Source organism: Phocoena sinus, chromosome 17 (genome assembly GCF_008692025.1).
Source record: "Phocoena sinus isolate mPhoSin1 chromosome 17, mPhoSin1.pri, whole genome shotgun sequence".
Classification (NCBI taxonomy): domain Eukaryota; kingdom Metazoa; phylum Chordata; class Mammalia; order Artiodactyla; family Phocoenidae; genus Phocoena; species Phocoena sinus.
The window spans coordinates 60,436,888-60,456,740 of NC_045779.1; the positions used below are offsets into that span (position 1 = coordinate 60,436,888).

General features: G+C 42.0%; 1 protein-coding gene across 3 annotated transcripts in view; it reads left to right on the top strand.

Moving 5' to 3' along the window:
* Nucleotides 1–19,853, top strand: part of DEPTOR (DEP domain containing MTOR interacting protein) — a 145,926-nt gene that overhangs the window by 15,890 nt on the left and 110,183 nt on the right. The gene's annotated exons all lie outside the window — the stretch shown is intronic.

A 19,853-nucleotide genomic window follows, 5' to 3' on the forward strand; every position in this document is an offset into this window, starting at 1 on the left:
CTGCTGGGGAAAGGCGGCCACCAGTCCTAGGGGAAGCTGGGTTCGGGTGCAGCCCCTCCTGCTGCGGAAAGACCAGGCTCCCAGTCCCAGCCAGCGCGCTGCCTGTGAAGTCAAGCTGGGCCTCTAAGGTCACAAATCTTGCTGTGTCCCCCCCCCCAGCAGCTGGCGGGTCTGTGCACTCTCCGAGGCAAGGTACGGCACCTTACTGATTCTTAGGTCCAGAACTTCTGTGTCTAAAATCCAGGAAGAGGCATACCGTGTTTCAACGCTACAAGTGCATTTTGACTTACTCTGAAGTTTTGAAACGAGGACTTTAAACTTTACCTTATTTTATAAATGAGGGTATTTACTTCAAAGGTCAAACTAGGTTATGTCTTTTAACCTCTGGCCTTGTTTTTAATACCTTAACACCAGGCTTCCTTCTGCCAAGATAGATGGATAAATCATCCCTTGGCTGTAGGTTCTAAGTTTTATAGCTATGTAATTTGTTGCGATATTCACTGGATTGGTGTTATTCTGATTTTCTTTTAGCCTTCTCAGTAAATAATAATTATAATAAACAGTATTTATTTATACTAAGCTTGGCACACTTACTGTATGCCAAGTAGCGTGATAAGTACTTTATGTGAATTATACCATTTAATCCTTGAGTGGGTATCATTAGTCCCATTTTAGAGATGGGCACACAAAGTCTTAGAGAAATTAAGAAACTTGTCCAGGGTCACAAGGCCAGCAAATAGAAGAGCTGGGCTTTGCAGCTTCACAGTGTCCTGCACAAGTCATGCTCTTAGCGTGTACACGTTGAGGATACAGCTGCGCTCAGCTCTAAGCCATTGGAGCCTGGAGGTCAGAAGCAAAGAACTCCCCAGCTACTATGGACATGGAGCCTGGACTTTTAAAATTTGTCTTGTCTCTGAATATTTATTCTGTGTTGGGCAAAAATTAAACTTACATATATAATAGTACTTGTGTCTACATACATGAAAAAGATGAATAGCACCACTAATATATTTTAAAACTTATTAAGAGTTATTTAAAAGCTACAAAAACTTGGGTTAGTTGTGTGACTAATTGGCTATTTACACTGCTATGTATGGCTGATTACCAGGAAGCATACTGATGCGCGTGTATACATGCCGTGTGTCAGATTAACTTGTGTGTTTCACTTGAAGATAATAGTAAATACTCTTCACCTACGGATTAACTAAATTAGAAGTTCTGGAATGTGAGTCCAGTGGGTCATATTTTAGGTTCTAGAAGGAAACTTATTTATTGCCGCTTCTCAGCAACATGAAAGGTGCATATCCTCAGACTTACGTTTTGCATGTGAGGAATAGATTAGTCAGTAGAATCTCATGCAAGAAACATTAAAAAATGTTCCAAATATTATTTTGGAGCTTTTCAAGGTATTGCTCAGCTTCTGTTTAGAGCTAGAATAAATTTTTAACTTAGTTAACTGTAGATCCGTACAATAGACTCTAATATAGAGCTTCTGACTCATTGTTCTCAAAGAGTGTACATTGAAATATAGCCAAATAAACACTGGGCGTTTAGTTCAAGATCCTCTTGTTTCCTTTGTAAGAATGCGTAAGGCAATCATTTTATGATTATAATTGAATTTTTCACACCAAGCCTTTAGATTTGCAGGAAAATAGGTCCTGTAGTCTAGGTGCTGATTTTAGGATTAGAAGAATGCAGGGTCTCAGGGTTGGGGAATTTTGGATTCAAAACAGAATAAGTATAAAAATTTTCTAAGATATCAGGATATTTGGGCATAATGCTAGAATTTTCAAGTATCCTGAGAGAAAAAAGTAAAGACTTTACTTATTTAGCCATATAGAATTTTAAACCGTTTGTTTTCTAATTATTTTTTCCCCAGCATGCATGCCTGATACCTGTTGCACTGATACAGAAGGTGACATTAATAATGTATACTTAACTATAGACTAATGTTCTCTGTGCGGTGTTGCCAAAAGCCCATATTCCTTTTGGTGAGAACCATGTCAAGACTACACGTTGCTGTTTTAACCAGATGTGAAATGCTGACTTTATTTTCTCCCATCTTTGTTTTTCCTTCACCCCAAACCCTCTGTCAGCCACTGTAGATATCAAAATAGTGTTGTAGGTATAAGGCCACATTTATTCTTTAATTTTTCCTTTTCCTGTGATATAATGCTTTCTTCATTTTGTCCCACGTTGAGTAGCTGCTTGTGCGTTTGTATGTTTCCAGGCTTCTTCACATCACTAGACAAGAAATTACACTAGAAATTATAGTTATTACTTAGCTGGTTTGCACTTTAACCACTTACAACTCCTCTCACCCCTGTTAATTCTTACTCTTGGTCTCAGGACCTAATCTAGGAACTGAATAAAGAAGGAATTATCTGCTCTTTTCATTCATTTCCATATCTCCTGTTAGTGGGAATAGTTGTCTATCAGATGGGTAAGAAGGCATGCACACATTCATTTAGACACTCAACATAAGCTTGTAGAAGTTAATGCTTTAAATCTATGCAGAAATCTGTATATATTTAAATTGTTAGTCAAGAATCTCAGTTCAACAAAGTATCTTCTTTCAGAGACAAGTCTTTTGTCGTCAGCAATTGGAATGGCTTTTGCTTTGTAAAACCTTTAAAAAAAAATCGCAACTCTGTTATGAAACAACAGCAGTTTGTACTCCCTGAATCACTATATAGCTCAGAGAAATTTGCTATCCTATTTCAAGATCTTGCAGTCTCCATCTTCTAGAAGGTCTTAAGACCTTCCCTGGAGGTCCAGTGGTTAAGACTCCGTGCTTCCACTGCAGGGGGTGTGAGTTCGATCCCTGGTCAGGGAACGGAGATCCGGCATGCTGGGCGACACGGCCAAAAAAAAAGTCACCAGGAAATTTCTTGCCTATCTAATTAGAAATCCTTCTAGCAGCCCCCCGTGCTTCCTTAGTGAGAGTCTTAAGCATATTCTCAGAGGAACACAGTTCCTGCGGTTTCTAAGCTTGCTTCTTCAGCCTTCTCTCAAATTTGTAAGAGCCTCTATATGCTTTCAGTAAAATTCCTTTTTGCTTAAACTAGCCAGAATTAGTTTCGGTTTCTCATAACCATCACTGACACAGAAATTAGTACCAGGAATGAGACATATGACTACTACGTGACAAAAATCACAGATACTTATTACACTCATATTTTTTTTAACCTTTTCTATTTTCTTTCTTTTTGTGTGTGTGTGTGCTGAAAGCAAAGAGTCAGGGATATTTATATAAAATATTGTCTGTTACAAAGTGTAAACAAAGACTAATTCTGCTTGGGATAGAATAATCATCTTACGATCCCTCACATTTGTATGAGCTTTACTTACATAAAAGTGTTTGACTTGTAACCACATTTGTTATATAGAGGGCTGAATGTTGTTCTAGTTTTGTAACTCGTGGCATTTCCACTGTTCTAGGAATAGGGTAGAATATAAATAAATGCTTGTTGATTGATCCTTTATGGAAAGTGAAATTGCTTTTGGTTTTCAAGTCATGAAATTTCATTCTTCTTTTTCCTCCTTAACAAATAGGGACACTGAGGTTTTAGGAATTGAACTTATCTATGCTTTAGAGTTGACGTTGGGCCTAAGAAGCAGAGTGTCCATGGCCAAGGACACTTAGGCAGTTCTATCGTGAGCCAGTTAACATTTTTTGGTCTTTTTATATTTTTAGTCTGTCACTTCATTGTGCTGTTAAAATTGCTAAATATTTAGGTACAAACATAAAATCCCACTTTAGAGTCAGCTGGTTATGCAATTGCAGGTAAGGTGACACACAAACACATTAATATTTTTAGCTTTCACAGATACTATTAGAAAGATACGATAATTACAGCCTTGTAGATCCACAGAACCTATTAGTTGATGGCTCGGATACCTTCAGAAAAAATGGGTGGAGGCCATACTGTGAGCCTTTGGTCTGTAAAAATCACAGAACACTTGCTGGGTGAGATGAATATATTCAAAAATTCCATTATAACAATTCTATAACAGTTTTTCTTTATCTTTGTTTTGTGATGAGTATTTGTGATACCAGTTACAAACACCAACTAACGTTTAAACAGCATCTTTTATTTTCGAAAGAGATTTTATATGTATCATTCTGTTGATCCTTAGCCTGTGAGCTAAGAGGAATCAGTGATTCTTTTTTTTATTTAATTGAAGTGTAGTTGATTTACAATGTTGTGTTAGTTTCAGGTGTGTAGGAACAGTGATTCAGATACACACACACACACACAGACACAGACACAGACACACACATATGCATATCTATATTCCTTTTCAGATTCGTTTCCCTTACAGCTTGTTATAAACTATTGAGTATAGTTCCCTGTGCTATACAGCAGGCCCTTGTTGGTTCTCCTGAGTGATTATTCTGATTCCAAACTTAGAGGGGAAGTGCTTTCCTGAAGTTCTGTCATACTTGGGTACATGGAATAAAAATTTGCTAAGTGACAAAAATAAATGCAGCTCAGAGAGATTAAGTGACTTGGCCAAGGACACACAGTTACTAAGTGATGGGGGCAGAACTCAGATTTAAGATTTTTGATTCCAAATCCCACATTTAGCTTTGTAGTGCTGATGCCCCAGCAAGGGCCACTGAAGTTGTGTTTCGTGGTAAGAGGTAAGATAAAGAAATATGTTTGAAATCTTAGAATGCATATCTCTTAAATTGAACAGGGATTATTTTACAGCTAATAGTAAGTTCTGTGGTTCTGATGCATGTGAATGGAATTAAAAAAAATCAATTGGAGAGGGAGTCTTGAGGGCCATGCTGCTTTGGAGTTCACACTGAATCATCACATTTCAGGGTTTTTAGACATGAAAGAAGCTTTACGTATTGGAGACAAGGAAAGTGAAGTTTACAAAAATGCATGCTCCGTGAAGGTAGAGTCAATATATATCTTGTTTACTTGTTACTTACAGTTCCCGATGGATACTAGATGTTCAATTAATGTTTGTTGACTGGGCAAGGTCCAGAAAACTAACGTAGCTGCTCTAAGTCACACCTTAGTGAAGGTCTTCCCAAAGGATCGATCGTAACATGGTTGATTGACATACCATCTCCATGTCATCAGCATAATCAAGTGGTTGAACTTTAGGCTGTTGGGACCTTAGTGATGATCTATCGAATCCAGCCTTTTAAATGACTCTTGCTTGGCCATCTGACTTGGTACCAGAGTAAGGATGGAACTGACCATCTTGGTTCCTCTCTACCCCTACTTTCATCATGTCAGCTCTGAAGTATTTATGAGGAATCAGGATGATCTCCTTCTGTGGAGACCAAGTGGCCCAAGGCAGTTAGGTGGTTAGCGTATGTAGAGCTGAGGCAGAACATGAACCTTGTGACACAGTCCTGAGTTCCTTTCCTCTCAGTCGCACAGGCATCTCCGCCAGACTGTTGCGTCTGAACTCAGCATCTCTCTGCGTTTCTGATTTGTTCTTCCCAGCTTTAGCAGTACTTAGTCTCTGCCTTTAATTCAGCATTGAAACTGGCCAGCCCTCACTGGTAAATTTTAAATGCATCACTTTCTCATAGCCCATCTCTAAATTTTCTACTTCACTGGGGAGTCAGGGGTTGTAGTCTAATACCGTGAGTATGAACACACTTCCTCACCTCCACACAATTAAAAGGAAAAAAAAAAGTTTTCTTGTGTTTGTTGTTCGTGTTTTTTTTTTTTTTTTTTTGGGCTGTGCAGCATGCGAGATCTCAGTTCCCCAATCTGGAATCGAACCCACGCCCCCTGCAGTGGAAGCACAGAGCCCTAACCACCAGACCGCTGGGGAAGTCCCAAAAAAGAAAAAAAAAAAGAATAAACTTCTCGTATGCATTGTGAGAGTCCCTTACGTGACAAGCACCGGGGCTAGCCTTTGAGAACAAAAGGTAAACCACAGGACCCCTGTCCTCAAGGAGCTCACAGACCAGAGATTCCAGCCAGTTAATGCCAGAGAGAAATGTGGACAATTACAATGCAGCATGATAATTTCTGTGGTAGAGGGATGTCCAAGGTACAACGGGAGCCGCGGATAGAATGGCTCGGCCTCTGAAGGCCTTCCCGAGCAGGTGACAGCTGAGCTGGGTTTTGCAGAAGTTTACTCAGGAAGGAGAACAGTAAGAGGAGGAGGTGCTTTTTAGACAGTGAAAATAGCAAGAAGAAAGACTTGAATATGTGAAATGTCATAGCATGTTCAGGAAAGTCCACATAGTCCTGCAGTCCATTGGTTTTCAAATGTCTTGCTTGCGCATCCATGTCTGTGCAAACATTTTGAGCATAGATTCCCCCAGTATAAGCATATTACCTGTTATACACAGGTACTACTGTACTGACGAATTATGTATATCATAAACACACCCACAAAATAGAAAGTTAAAAGATCCCTTTAGGGACTTCCCTGGAGGTCCAGTGGTTAGGACTCCATGCTTCCACTGCCAAGGGTGTGAATTAAGATCCAGCATGCCACCTGGTGCGGCCAAAACAAACAAAAAATCCCTTGAAAGGTGAGATAAAAGAAATACAGACATTCTGATATTTTCTAGCCACACCCCAAAGAATGGTCTTAGGTTCCTCCTTTGTAAGCCACTGTCTAGACCCTCAGCCCCATGAGGGAGGCCAGGTCTGTCAGATTCACTGCAGTTTCTCCCATGTCTAGCACTGTTTCTTGCATTACTAGGCATCCAGCAAGTATTTGTTGGATTGAGTTGATTTTTCAGTATTGCTGGAGGGTAAGCCTAAAGTGATGAGCTGATAGGACAAATGCTCCCCAGCTTTACTGAAGGAAGACCTTTGTGGATTTTCCCAAGACCCGAAGCAGAACACCAGAGCTTTGAGTTCAAGCTCTGACTCCCACTGTTTATCTTAGGGAGGGCAAGACCCTCACAGAATTTCTCTGTGTCTCCTGAGGGCATTTGCGCTGTTCAGCAGGGGGCAATAATGTTCCCGCATATCACGTGGCGCTTGTGGTGAGTGACTAATAAAAGTGATATTGTGAAGCACTTGGCACTGATGAAAGACCTATCAAAATGGTAAATAGCCCTTGTATAAGCAGGCAGAGAAAATGAGGGCCATTCTTCCTCCCACCATGGCTCTTATGGATAATGATAGCAACATCAAAAGCATACTTTTCTGTTTGACTTGTGAGAATAAGGGTCTATGATGTTCTAGCCACAGAACTGTCTTTTTCACATGGCAACAAACAAAACAGAAGGTCTATCACAGGCCTTGCAATTGTTAGATGAATATAAACAAGACTTAAGGCAGTGTATGTGAACCTTTTAGAAAGCGCAATTAACATTTTATTATAGATTAGTTAAGATTACAGGGTGGGGGAGGGATAAATTAGGAGTTTGGGATTAGCAGATACAAACTACTGTATATAAAATAGATGAACAACAAGGTCCTGCTGTATAGCACAGGCAACTATATTTAATATCTGTAATGAACCATAATGGAAAAGAATATGAAAAAGAATAGGTATATATATGTATAACTGAATCACTTCATTGTACACCAGAAACTAACACAACATTGTAAATCAACTATACTTCAATTAAAAGAAAAAAGATTATATACTTGTAGGTATATATAGAATATAGATTTCATCTGCATGTTTCAGAGAAACCTAGATATACCCTTTCTTATCTTTTCCTCCCAGAGAAATTTCTTATACACATGCCTGCTGATAATGTTTTATCTTTAGTTAATCAGCCTACAAATATTTATCAAGAGCCTGTGGGGCAGCTTTTGTTTGTACTGGAAAAGATATCCAGAAATAAACAGCATGGTTCCTGCCCCCAAGAAGATGACTTTTTAGGTAGAGAAATAGAATAGGAATCCATGAATAAATGGAGGGTAATTGAACAAAATATTGTGAAGAACCCTGGAGAATTAAAGCAACACAGTTTTAAAAAGGAGAACTCCCTGTGACCTAGAAAAGCAGGAGATGGCTTCATGGGACTTGAGGAAAGATGAGTAGGTTTCATAGAAGTGGAAGGGAAGAAGACGGAATTCCTGGCACTGGAAATGCCATGGCAAAGACACAGAAATGGGAGCTCTTCATCCAAGGTGCCTAAGAATATTGCCTGGGTGGCTGGAATATGTGGGGAATCATTCCTAGCAATCAGATGTTGGGGAAGAGGAACTAGTTTGGCAGGGAATGATGATGAGAGAGAATGTGTGTGTTTATGGGTAGAGGTGTGGAGGGAGGGAGGAAAGAAAAGTGGGAGCATTGAAATGATTGCAGATTTGTGTCCACCATGTTTTGTGTATGTTGAGTTTGGCGGGGGTCTGGATTTGATATTTTTCACTACATGTTTTTAACCCAGGATGTTCACCTTTCTTTTCATTCTAATGGTCACCTCCTGACCTTCAGCTCATGTATTCAAGAAATGCAGAATAAACATAATATTAAGTAAAAGTTCAGCGGATCTACTACAAGATAGGACTCAAACGTAGTGATATATTACAAAAACAAGCAGAATTTATTCTCAGCTCTGATAGCCACACTGCAAGCACATGTAAAGAAGTAATTGTGCATCCAATGTGATGCCTGGACTTTAGTCATTAGTGCAGATTCATTGTGGGAAGTTTCACTGGTTGAGTTTGGTTTGGGTAGGAGCTTCTCCTTTCTCTGTGTTAAATGTTCAGAGATTTAGAGAACTAGATATTTGTGGTCATTGCAGCAAATAAAAAAATAAAGAAAAACAGGAGAAAGACTAGAGGAAGAAAGATTCATTTTTGTGGAAAAGAGTTTATTGAATCAAATAGCAATCCAATCAAATCGCATATTTGTCCCTTCATTATGTATTCAGTGGGAAAGTTACAAGTCTGATAAATGGAGACTGAGTTGCAGGACATTGTAAGGTTTCTCAAGGAAAAAACCAGATAGTTTAACTTATCAGACACTCACAGGACAGATGTAACTATGATGTAAATCAGAGTCCCTGCGGAACAGACCCTACACTTAAACAGATGTCAGGGCCTCCTTTAAAAACCACCAATTCACAGAACATGAGTATCATTTGCTTCTCGGTACCTAGAGTGAGAGTTTATGTTGGCTTTGCTTCCTAGCACACAATAAGACAAGTACTGGGATGGAAAGATATTGGAAACAAATGCAGTAGCATGGTGACTTTAAATTAGGAAAGGCCTTTCCAAGCCCCTCTAGAATCTTAGTGATTTCCGAACAGTCCACTTTTGGTAGCTTTGCTACCATGCCTCGGGTAGTCTAATTAATAGTGTGACTTTTTAGTTGTGGAAATGCCACTGCAGGTCAAATGACAGCTGTCAGGAGAACGTGGCTGAGAGCCGACTAGAGCTTTAGGTATCTAGCTATCTTTAGAAGGTACTGTCTTTGGTTTAATGAGTGCTGTAGTTCATAAGTAGCCACAGGTGTTTGGAACCGTGTTCATATTTGAGCTTACCCTAGGGTTTGGTAAGTTTTTAGATTCCTTATATAATCATCAGTGGGGTTTAAATAGCTGCCTATCCACCATAGCAAACTAGAGAGTTGTAGAGAAGATGGAGTCTTTGGGGTGCTTATAAAGTAATGGAGGACCCTTGAAAAGCATAAATACGCAATTAACACTGCAGATACATCCACTAACGTAGCTAGCTGCAGCCATGCAGAAATATTCTTATTAATGAATGAGATTGGATATGTCCTTACAAGTGTGGAGTCTTGGTAGATGAGATATCTTAAGTTCAATATGTGGCTTCTCCACTTGTAAACTATTAGTGGCCAATTCCGACCTCCAGAGTAGACCTTCTGCTCATCTGTAGATAGGGGTTAATCACCTCTCCCCTAACTACCTCACATGGCTGTTTGCAAAGTCAAATGAGGTGAAGAGTATGGAAGTCATTTATAAGCCATAATGTGCTCATAAGCACATGGCTTTATTAGTATGTAGAACCCCATGGCGACTCAGACTCAGAGAAAACTGCATATGCTAGAATTACCACCCAGAGCTTTTCTCTCACAGGCAGCGTAGTTCCTTCTTGGCTGTTGTTGATGGTTTTTGCTTCTGCTTTGGCCGCTCTTCTCTCTGATCCTCAAACAGTTTGAGTAACCTGGAATCCAGATAAGTGTGGGTCTAGGTACATAAAGGTTATATGTACTAAAGCCTCATTAAATACAAAGAAACAGACACCAGGTGTATTCAGCGACCACAGCGGTACACAAGTAGCCTGAAAATTTAACTGTAAGTGTATCGAGTACCTGCAAGGGTCACTATGTTAAGAAAGGGAAAATGTAAACCTATTGAATAAGCCAATACCTAGATATCCAGGAACTTTTCTCACTAGCTGTGTCTGACTGTTGAGTCTGTGAAGATTTTCCTGAAGGTGATATCAGGAATAGCATTTTGTTATGTAGCCCTGATAAACCTCTTTTGCTTTCTTCATAGTCATAAGTGAAATACAGATTTTCAGGCTTTTTGAGTTTCTCCCAGGGTTTCTTTTTACTTGCATTCTGTTAGTCATGAAAAAAAAAATCATAATAACAAGTGTATTAGGGGTCCCCACGGAGTGCAAAAGGTGACCTAAAGGTTTGGATGGAAGTGTATTGAGTATTTATAAGGGACAGTTAACCTCCCAAGATGCTTATTTTTGAGTGGTTGGATGTTTCTCAACAGCCCTGCATGACCTTTTTTTTGTCATGAAAGTCCGTGACCTTTTTTTGTCCCCTAATATTTGTGTGTGTGTGTTTGCATCACAGCACCTGTGACTCTCAGTATTCCCTTTTTTTATGTCTGTGCTTTGTCACCTTTTCCCCACAGCAGAGCTGCCTCTGGCCCTTGGCGTCACAGAACTTGAGTGAACGCAGGACCTTCAGATTTGCCTCCTTGTCCTTGGGGCTGCCAGGCACTGTGGCCGTCTCCCCACTTTCCTCCTCTCTGGAGGTCTAGCTCCTCTGCCGGGCTGCCTGTGGACTCCTGGAGGGCCCCAGCCACTGGCCTGAGCTGTACCTGCCCAGAACCACCTGGATCCTGACAGTAGACAGACCCTGAGCTAAAGCCAGACCCCTGCTGTATACTCATTCTGTGGAGAATGGCGTGGGCTCTTCCTGAAGGAAGAATTACTTAACATTTCTTTTCCCGGGGGAACCAAACACCCACAGATGGTCCAAGTACTCCTTCATATTAATGTAAAGGCAATGGAGAAACACTTTGAAGTACTGCCCAGTAAGAGCAACCAGAGTAGGTCTACAGCCACCAAAGGGCCCAAGACTAGAGACTCAGTTTTATATTCTGTTCTGTGGTCAGATTTCTCTCTGTCCAGCTGAAAACAAAGATGAAAGCCCAGACTCTTATACTGAGTATCATTTACCATTAGCCTTGTCCTAGACGCTTAGGGAAATACAAAAGAAGGAGATAGTTCTTTCCTCATACAATTTGTACTATAGTTGGAGAGAATTAATGCAAATAAGAGTAAAGTAATACAAAATAATATATGGGTAAACATAGGCATTTATAGAAAATATATCATAGGGGGTCAGGAAACCACATCATATCTGGTTGGTTGTGAGAAGACATTATGGAAGAAGGTTGAGTTAAGCTAGACTTTAACAGATGGATAGGAAAAGAGGGGGAGCATATACTGAAAAGGGAAGAGCGTAAGTCTAGGGACAGAGGCAGAAAAGAAGGTGATGCATTTGCTAAAGCAGAGGAAATAGAGGAAAAGGAAAACAATGTTGGATAGAGTCAGTTTTAACTGAATTTGGAGTATTATGGAGACTTTGGTGTGTGTGTGTGTGTGTGTGTGTGTGTGTGTGTGTGTGTGTGTGTGTCCTATACACAGAGGACACAGCATTTTCATTTTGAAGAAACAAAACCTGTTTCAGTTATAGAAACTAGTCCACTCTGAGCAGTTGTTTAAGCTATGCCTGGTATGCAGTTGGAGCTCAATAAATGCATATTGGTTGAGAAATCTTTCACAAGCCCCTTAGCTGAAAGCAGCCTCCACTATAGCCACGGATGTCCCCGATAACACTTTTGAGGACTCGGAATATTTTTAACCCCGAAGAAACCTTTTCTATTCCCTGTGATAGACCCGCACACCCAAAGCCTGTAGCACTTGGGCAGCTTCAGCTTCTGTCCTGTGAGCTGAAAATAGATGATGGTAACCCTAGACGGTGTTTGGACAGCATGCTTAGCACAGGATTTGCTCTGATATGTTCATCCTTGCTTGGAAGCCCGAAGGAAATGAAATTTGCTGTTTCGTGCTCCCTGGCCTGTGGTTTGTGGCTGATCTTTTCAGTACAAAATGTGCCCCAAATGGCCTGTTCTATTTTGATCTCGTAAGTGAGGATTTACCCTGGAGGCTCTTCAGAATGTCCATAAAAAACAGAGAAGTTAGAGCTGAAAGAGAGTTTAGATAAATGTGGTTGGCTTCCTCATATTCCGGATTAGGAAATTGAGGTCCTAAGTCGTAAGGGCCCTCCTCCAGGTCACGTTTCCTAGACAGAGACTGTGCGCTACGGTTCAGGTGGCCTGACTTCTCCCAGAGACAGCACAGCACCTGGCTTCTGTGGGTCCACCTGCGCTGGGACGAGGCTGAAGTCCGCTTTCTGAGCCCAGCTTCTGCGTTGGGCATCCTTCCCCACCAGCGGGACCAGCTGTTTCCTCTTCTTCCCTCGAAATCGTGCATCTTCCTGTTTTAAAGCTCCCTTCCAATCAAAATGGGAACAGAGTCAATACTGTCATTTATACTTGCTGCTTAGCTGATTACATTTCATGTGAGTGAGCTTGTTCACTTGTTCCTCGGCCAAAGACCTGTCTTGAAGAAAAAAAAAAAGACTTTTGGGCTTCCCTGGTGGCGCCGTGGTTGAGAGTCCGCCTGCTGATGCAGGGAACACGGGTTCATGCCCCGGTCCGGGAAGATTCCCACATGGCCGCTGGGCCTGCGCGTCCGGAGCCTGTGCTCTGCAACGGGAGAGGCCACAGCAGTGAGAGGCCCGTGTACCGCAAAAAAAAAAAAAAAAAAAACTACTACTTGAAATGTCTATTACGATCCTTTCACATAAAAGTATACATATATAACCATACATATGGACATAATAGATTTTTGCAAGAATACGTAATCAGCTATTCGTACTGGGTTCCTTTGAAAAGTGGGGGTCAAGGAAAATTTCAAACCTATCCCAAAGTAATAAACACAATAGTGCAGCAAACTCCCATGCACCCATCTCCTAGCTTCAGCAAGTATCAGTTCATCACCAGTTACCCAGCTTTCGATTATACTTATTTGAAGTTTTTTAATCTACCAGGAGCATGCATTAGTTCAATAATTTGAAATTTTAATTATAAAATCCAAACATGAAAAGGAAATTCAGTGTGTTAGGTGTCATTTGTTCCTGTCTTTTTTCTCATCCTTTTAGATTCGGGGCCTTTCAAGGGTAGGTGATTTAGAGTGATTTTTCTGTTAAGTTCTCCGATCCCCAGGGACAGATATTGGCTGTTGCAGAACATCTGGAAGGGACAATAGCTTTGGTTTAAAGCACATCTATGTCAGTGCTGTTGCCCAAATCACAAGGCTCACACTGTCAGCCCCACTGTTCAGCATGCTGTGTTTTGTAATTAAACTGTTTACTTCAGCTGAGATTTATGACGCTGTTTTTAAATGAGAATGTGTGGTTTCTGTCCCCCTTTTGTTCCCTGAGTCCTGCAACCTGCTGCAGTTTTCTACCAGCTCTGTTTTCGAAAAGCAATTTCTGAGTTTCTTTTCCTATGGACAGTAATTTCTTAAGGATTATCAACACCCTGCACTCAGTAGTGTTTGTTCTCCTAGGGCTGGAAGAGGAAATTGTCGGATGCAATTTCAGCAGCTGGTTCGCTGGCCACGAATAGAATATTACAGAATCACCTTGACTCTAAAGCCTGTGAACCAGCTGTCTGAAATGAATGATGGGAAGGTGGTTTTTGTACTTAAATTCCTTAGCCAGTGGTGTCAAAAATGTAGCTAAAACAGAGATGATTATTTTTCCCAGGGGTTCAATGTGGATCGATTTGCACTATGTTATTCAGAAGAGTCTTCTGCCGTATGCACCTCAAGGCTGAGGACGTGGTATATGCACTAACTGATTTTTCACACCAGTGAGGATCTATCCCCTACTATGTGCTAGGCACTAGAATTGCAAAATCAGATAAGCACCTCTCCCTTAGCATCCTTCGCGTCGTCTAGTTGTAATACAGTGGGATGAATTCTTTACTAGTGTCTGTAAAATAGCCACTAGTATTTTAGAGAGCAGAGGAGTGAAGGTTGTTTTCTGCCTTTGGAAGGCTGAGAAAATGTTCACGAGCAGGTACCTTTTAAGCTGAAGAGCAAGTAGAATTTGTTTTTAATTATTGCAGGCAGGAGGAGGGAGCATTCTAAGCAGAGGGGTCTCTGTCTTGAGCAGGGGCATGGAGGGTGATGGAGAAGAATCCAGGACATCCAGACTATAAGACAGGCACGCTTGTGATTGGAGGTGAGAGAGGGCGAGGAAGCTTGGGAGGCGGCCGGGGGTCAAGGTGAAGGCCTCCCTAGACCCTGGGTAGGTGAAGTTATTTTGGATCCAGGTAGTCAAGGCTTTTACAGCCACATGAAAGGATTGGTCCTGTTCTGATTATTATTAGAGTGTATGTAGCTTGGAAGAAGAACTGGAAAAGTCTAATGAACCAAGGCGCTCCAGGGTCAGGTGTCTCTTGCTGTCTCTCATTTGTGGCTTCAGGGCTCTTTCTCCTGCCCTCTGGCTTCCTGGAGCTGGCCTGCCTCACCCCCGCTCCTTCCTGGTTGCCCAGTTTCCTCAGTGTCTTGTAATACTGAGGTTTTTTAACCTGTGTTCTAAAAACTCCATGTGGATGGTCTGGGGGATGTGGAGGGTATACATGGGAGAACCAAATGGGAAAACCAGGAAACATCCTGGACCTGGGAGCCCTACCCATTTTTAGCCAGGGCACTCCACATTGCTCTGTTTTGTACATTGACTCCTAGGTAAGTTCCACTTGAAGAAAGTGTCCCAGCACAAATAGGGTTTGAAAACTTCAGCTCTAGTTTAAATCTTGGATGGAGCCATTCTGCTTGGCTTAGCTAATTACTGTCACTTGAATTGGGTAGAATCTTGTGGCCTTGGTGCCCTCATTGAACTGCTGGTGAGCGTGTGCAGGGGCCTCTGTAAGTCAAGGGCTCTTCCAGGCAAGCGCCGCCCTGTGCAAAGAAAACAGGCATGGGGTGTTTGAACCCTGCCTGGTGTGGGGAAGGCTGTTTTGAATCGAAGGGGCTTGTTGAGCATGGCAGACAAGGTGACTGACTGACGTGTCCAGGCAGCACACCATGTTTAAAAGTATGGCTTTCAGCCCCAGTTCAGTATCTTTCAGAGTCTTTCTAGAGAATGCTATTCCATGAGAGGCTCAGCTACGCAAAATTTCTGTTTTTCCACAAGACTTATAAATATTGCCTATCCTTCTTGGTGATCTCCATGCATATTAGTGTATTAAGTGTTGTGGAAGTTTGTAAGCAGTAACTTGAGTTCAAATAAACAGAAATGCTTTTTTTAAAAAAAAACACATATACGTAGGAATTCCCTGGTGATCCAGTGGTTAGGACTCCACGCTTCCACTGCTGAGTCCCTGGTCGGGAAACTAAGACCCCACAAGCCACACAGCGCAGCCAAAACAGACCAACAGACCACATTTACATCCACACAACAGGGATTAAAACTTTGGAAATTGATTGCCCTAGAAGTGAAAGCATATAACTAGTTATTTTACAAAAGATGAATTCCATGATATTAGATGTTTACTAAGTTGTGGGGTGGGAACTCCCACTTTTTTAGTGAGAAGCCTCCCTACCTTTTAGAAAGGGGTGTCATTTCTCTTAGTGCCCCTGTATATTTATTTGTTCAACAAATATTTATTAAGTACCCACAGTGCTAGGCAAAACACTTGGTTATTTAGAGTATGAAAATTCTTACCTCTTTATGGGGATAGCTTTTCTGGAATATATAATTTTTAATGCTCATTTTTAGAATTCTGTGTCTCTATCAAAGAAAAACAGATGGTAGCACAGTTATTGAACATTTTTAACCCCTGGTAACATGTCTAAAAAGATCAAGTTCTATGCTATCTCCCAGATTCAAAGTTCTTTCCCCTCCATCATATTTCTGCTCAGTTTTCTAAACATGGAAATATACCAGGTCCTTGTGGGGCTGCAGGGGTAGTGACCGGTGCTGCTCCTTACCGTGCAGGGTGGGAATCAGAGGGAATCAAGTATGCTTAAGAATTAGCACCAAGCTCAAGGTTGACAGGATAGTAACTGAAAGGTTCTATTCTGTAGTAATTAAAGTTAAACATTACCTAATACATTTTTTTTTAAGTTGGAAAATTTACAGGAGCTGAAACTTGTCTCTCGGCTCATAACATATTCCTCCTCCACCAAATTATATGGTAGCTTATTCCACATTTCAATTTCTAAATAAATTGGTCTTCATTATTCTTAGATTCCTGACAGACATCTCGTCTAAAAATGTTTTGCATTCTGCCACTTTGAGCATGTTAAACAAATTACTCAGTGTCTTTGTCACTGAATTAATTAGAGGGATTCATGTGATGACTTTAGCACACCGATGTGAATGTGTTTTTTTTTTTTATTAGGGCTCATTTATTTTTTATTAATAATTACAACTCTACTTTGGTATCATCTGTGGCTGTAATATTACCATCCTCGGGGAATTTTCATGGGGGTTAATGCCAATAAAGCAGTCAAGGGCTTCCCTGGTGGCGCAGTGGTTGAGAGTCCGCCTGCCGATGCAGGGGACATGGGTTCGTGCCCTGGTCTGGGAAGATCCCACATTGTGCGGAGCGGCTGGGCCCGTGAGCCATGGCCGCTGAGCCTGCACGTCTGGAGCCTGTGCTCCGCGGCGGGAGAGGCCACAGCAGTGAGAGGCCCGCGTACCACCAATAAATAAATAAATAAATAAAGCAGTCAAAACTGTTGCTGGCACATAGCAAGGGCTCAAATGCTATCTTTATTCTTGTTAATGACCTTTGTGACAGTGTGACGAGGTAAGCAGGGGAGCTGCCGTTATCCTCATTTTACCGATGGAGATGCTGATGCTCAGAAGTTTGGTCATCTGGAATTACTGGCAGTGTCAAGATGAGAGCCAAGCCCTGTGTTCCTGACTGTTCTCATAAGTGACCTTTTAGGGTTTAGTATTTCAACGTGTGAATTTGTGCAAACATTCAGGCTATAGCAGTTAAGTCAGCTCATGTGAAAATGCTTAGTACAATACTGAGCATACAGCAACAACTCCATTAAAATGGTTCTTTTCTTCCTATGCAGTTTATACCTGTAAGGACTCTCATCTCTCTTCTCCTCTCCCTTCCCCCAGCTGGGCCCTTCATCCCCAGACCACTCAGGAGCCTCTTTGGCAATTGGTGGTTGTCTTAGCTCAGGCTCCCATAACCAAGTATCACTGACTGAGTGGCTTAAACAACAGAAATTTACTTTGTCACAGTTCTGGAGGCTACAAATCTGAGATCAAGGTGTTGGCAGGATTGGTTTTTCTGAGGCCTCTCTCCTTGCTTTGTAGACGGCGCTTTCCTCCTGTCTTCACATGAGCTTCCCTCTGCATGTCTGTGTCCTAATCTCCAGTTCTTTTTTTTTAAGATGTTCATTGCTTTTATCTTTTTTAAAAGAATTTATTTATTTTATTTTATTTTTGGCTGCGTTGGGTCTTCATTGCTGCACACAGGCTTTCTCTAGTTGTGGCGAGCGGGGTCTACCCTTCGCTGCGGTGTGCGGGCTTCTCATTGTGGTGGCTTCTCTTGTTGCGGAGCACGGGCTCTAGGTGCACAGGCTTCAGTAGTTGTGGTGTGCGGGCTCAGTAGCTGTGGTGCATGGGCTTAGTTGCTCCGCGGCATGTGGGATCTTCCCGGACCAGGGCTCGAACCCGTGTCCCCTGTATTGACAGGCGGATTCTCAACCACTGCGCCACCAGGGAAGCCCAATCTCCGCTTCTTATAAGGACACTACTCCTATTGGATGAGGGCCTACCCTAATGACCTCATTTTAAAGTAATTACCTTTTAAAAGACCCTATCTCCAATACAGTCACATTCTGAAGTACCAGGGAGTAGGGCCTCAACATATGAATTTCAGAGGAACCCACTTCAGCCTATAACAGTGGTCTAGAAATGAAGAGCATCTAGGCCTCAGAGTTCCAGCCCAGTATGCTCCCAACTCATAATCACAACCCTTGGGCTATCAAAACCCATTAAATTCCATTCAGTGCACTCTCTTCAAAAAATGGGCAGGGGGCTTCCCTGGTGGCACAGTGGTTGAGAGTCCGCCTCCCTATGCAGGGGATGCGGGTTCGTGCCCCGATCCGGGAAGATCCCATATGCCGCGGAGCGGCTGGGCCCGTGAGCCATGGCCGCTGAGCCTGCGTGTCCGGAGCCTGTGCTCCGCAACGGGAGAGGCCACAACAGTGAGAGGCCTGTGTACTACAAACAAAACAAAACAAAACAAAACAAACAGGCAGGGATAGGACCTAGTTCCTTCCTTAGGAAATGGAAGAAAGGTGGATGGGACCTGTTATGTGTCAGGTACTGTACTGTGTTGCTGGTACTTAACAGACATTATGCCCCAAATCTCAACATCGCCAAGGACAGGGTAGGCATAGTTGCCTCCATTTTACAGAGGAAAAAAGAGGCATTAAGTCACTTGCCCAGGTCGCATGGTTACTGTGTGTTTTACTCAGTCAATCCCATTTCTCAACAACATTGAGATGACGAGGTAAGAGGCATAGGAGTCACGTGGGTTGAATAGGAAGAAAACTTACCTCCTGTTTCACCCAACTCAATCCTTCCCTTGAGAATTAAAAAGTAAACATAGGGCTGATAAAAGAAAGGAAGACAAATGGAAGAAACTTTTTTTTTTTAAGGCAGGTTTAAGACTCTTTTGGGAAAAAGTCACTGGGCTCTGAAGAGAGCCAGGGAAGACTCTGTGTCACTTACTTTTCTCCAGGATAATCCGGCAGCCTGTAAAAAAGTTGTATTTGTCCAACAGCTTTTATCAATCTCTCCTGGATTCTTCAGTTATCCCTACTTAGCGAGAGGCAACATGATGTGGCAGTTGGAAAGCCAGGCTCTAAAGTGAGACCATCAGGGTTCAAATCTCACTTTCACTATTTGTTAGCTGTGGGACAAGTCACCTAATCTCTCTGAGGCCTCAGTTCTCTTTGCTGTTTAAAAAAAAAAAAAAAAAAAGGAGATAGTAATAATGACTTCTGGTGAGGTTGTTTTGAGCATTAGGTGATTTAATCTATGTAAAGAGCCCCACAAAAGGATTAGCTGTTGCCCCTAGGAAAACAAGGCCAGCAAGGGCAAGGATCTTGCCCATTTTCCGATGTATGTCTCTAGTGCTTGCAAGTGCCTGATGGGCAGATGGTAGACACTCATTCATATTTGTTATGTGACTGAATGAATTCAAATATGGTGGATCCTGAGCAATCTGTGATGAAGAGGAAGTACCTCGTTTCAGCAAGTTTCCAGAGTCTTGTTTGTTAGTTGGTTGAAACCATAAGCCCACTGGTGGAGAGAGAGAGAGAAGGGAGTGAGCCAGAGTAGGGGTGAGAAAGCTTTTCTCAGTCTCCTGAGTGACAGGAGAGGTCTAGGTTGTCCGTGGTTGGGTTTCCCTCCCCTTTACCTGTATCATCTCTAGGTCTGTGGGTGGAATCACTTCCTGGGGCCTCTGGGCTCTGACAGTATGGAAATCACCCACTGACATAAAGGTGTTTGGATGGCACTCTGATGCATCTCAGGCTTCCATTTTGTACTGTTCTCTGGGATTGGCT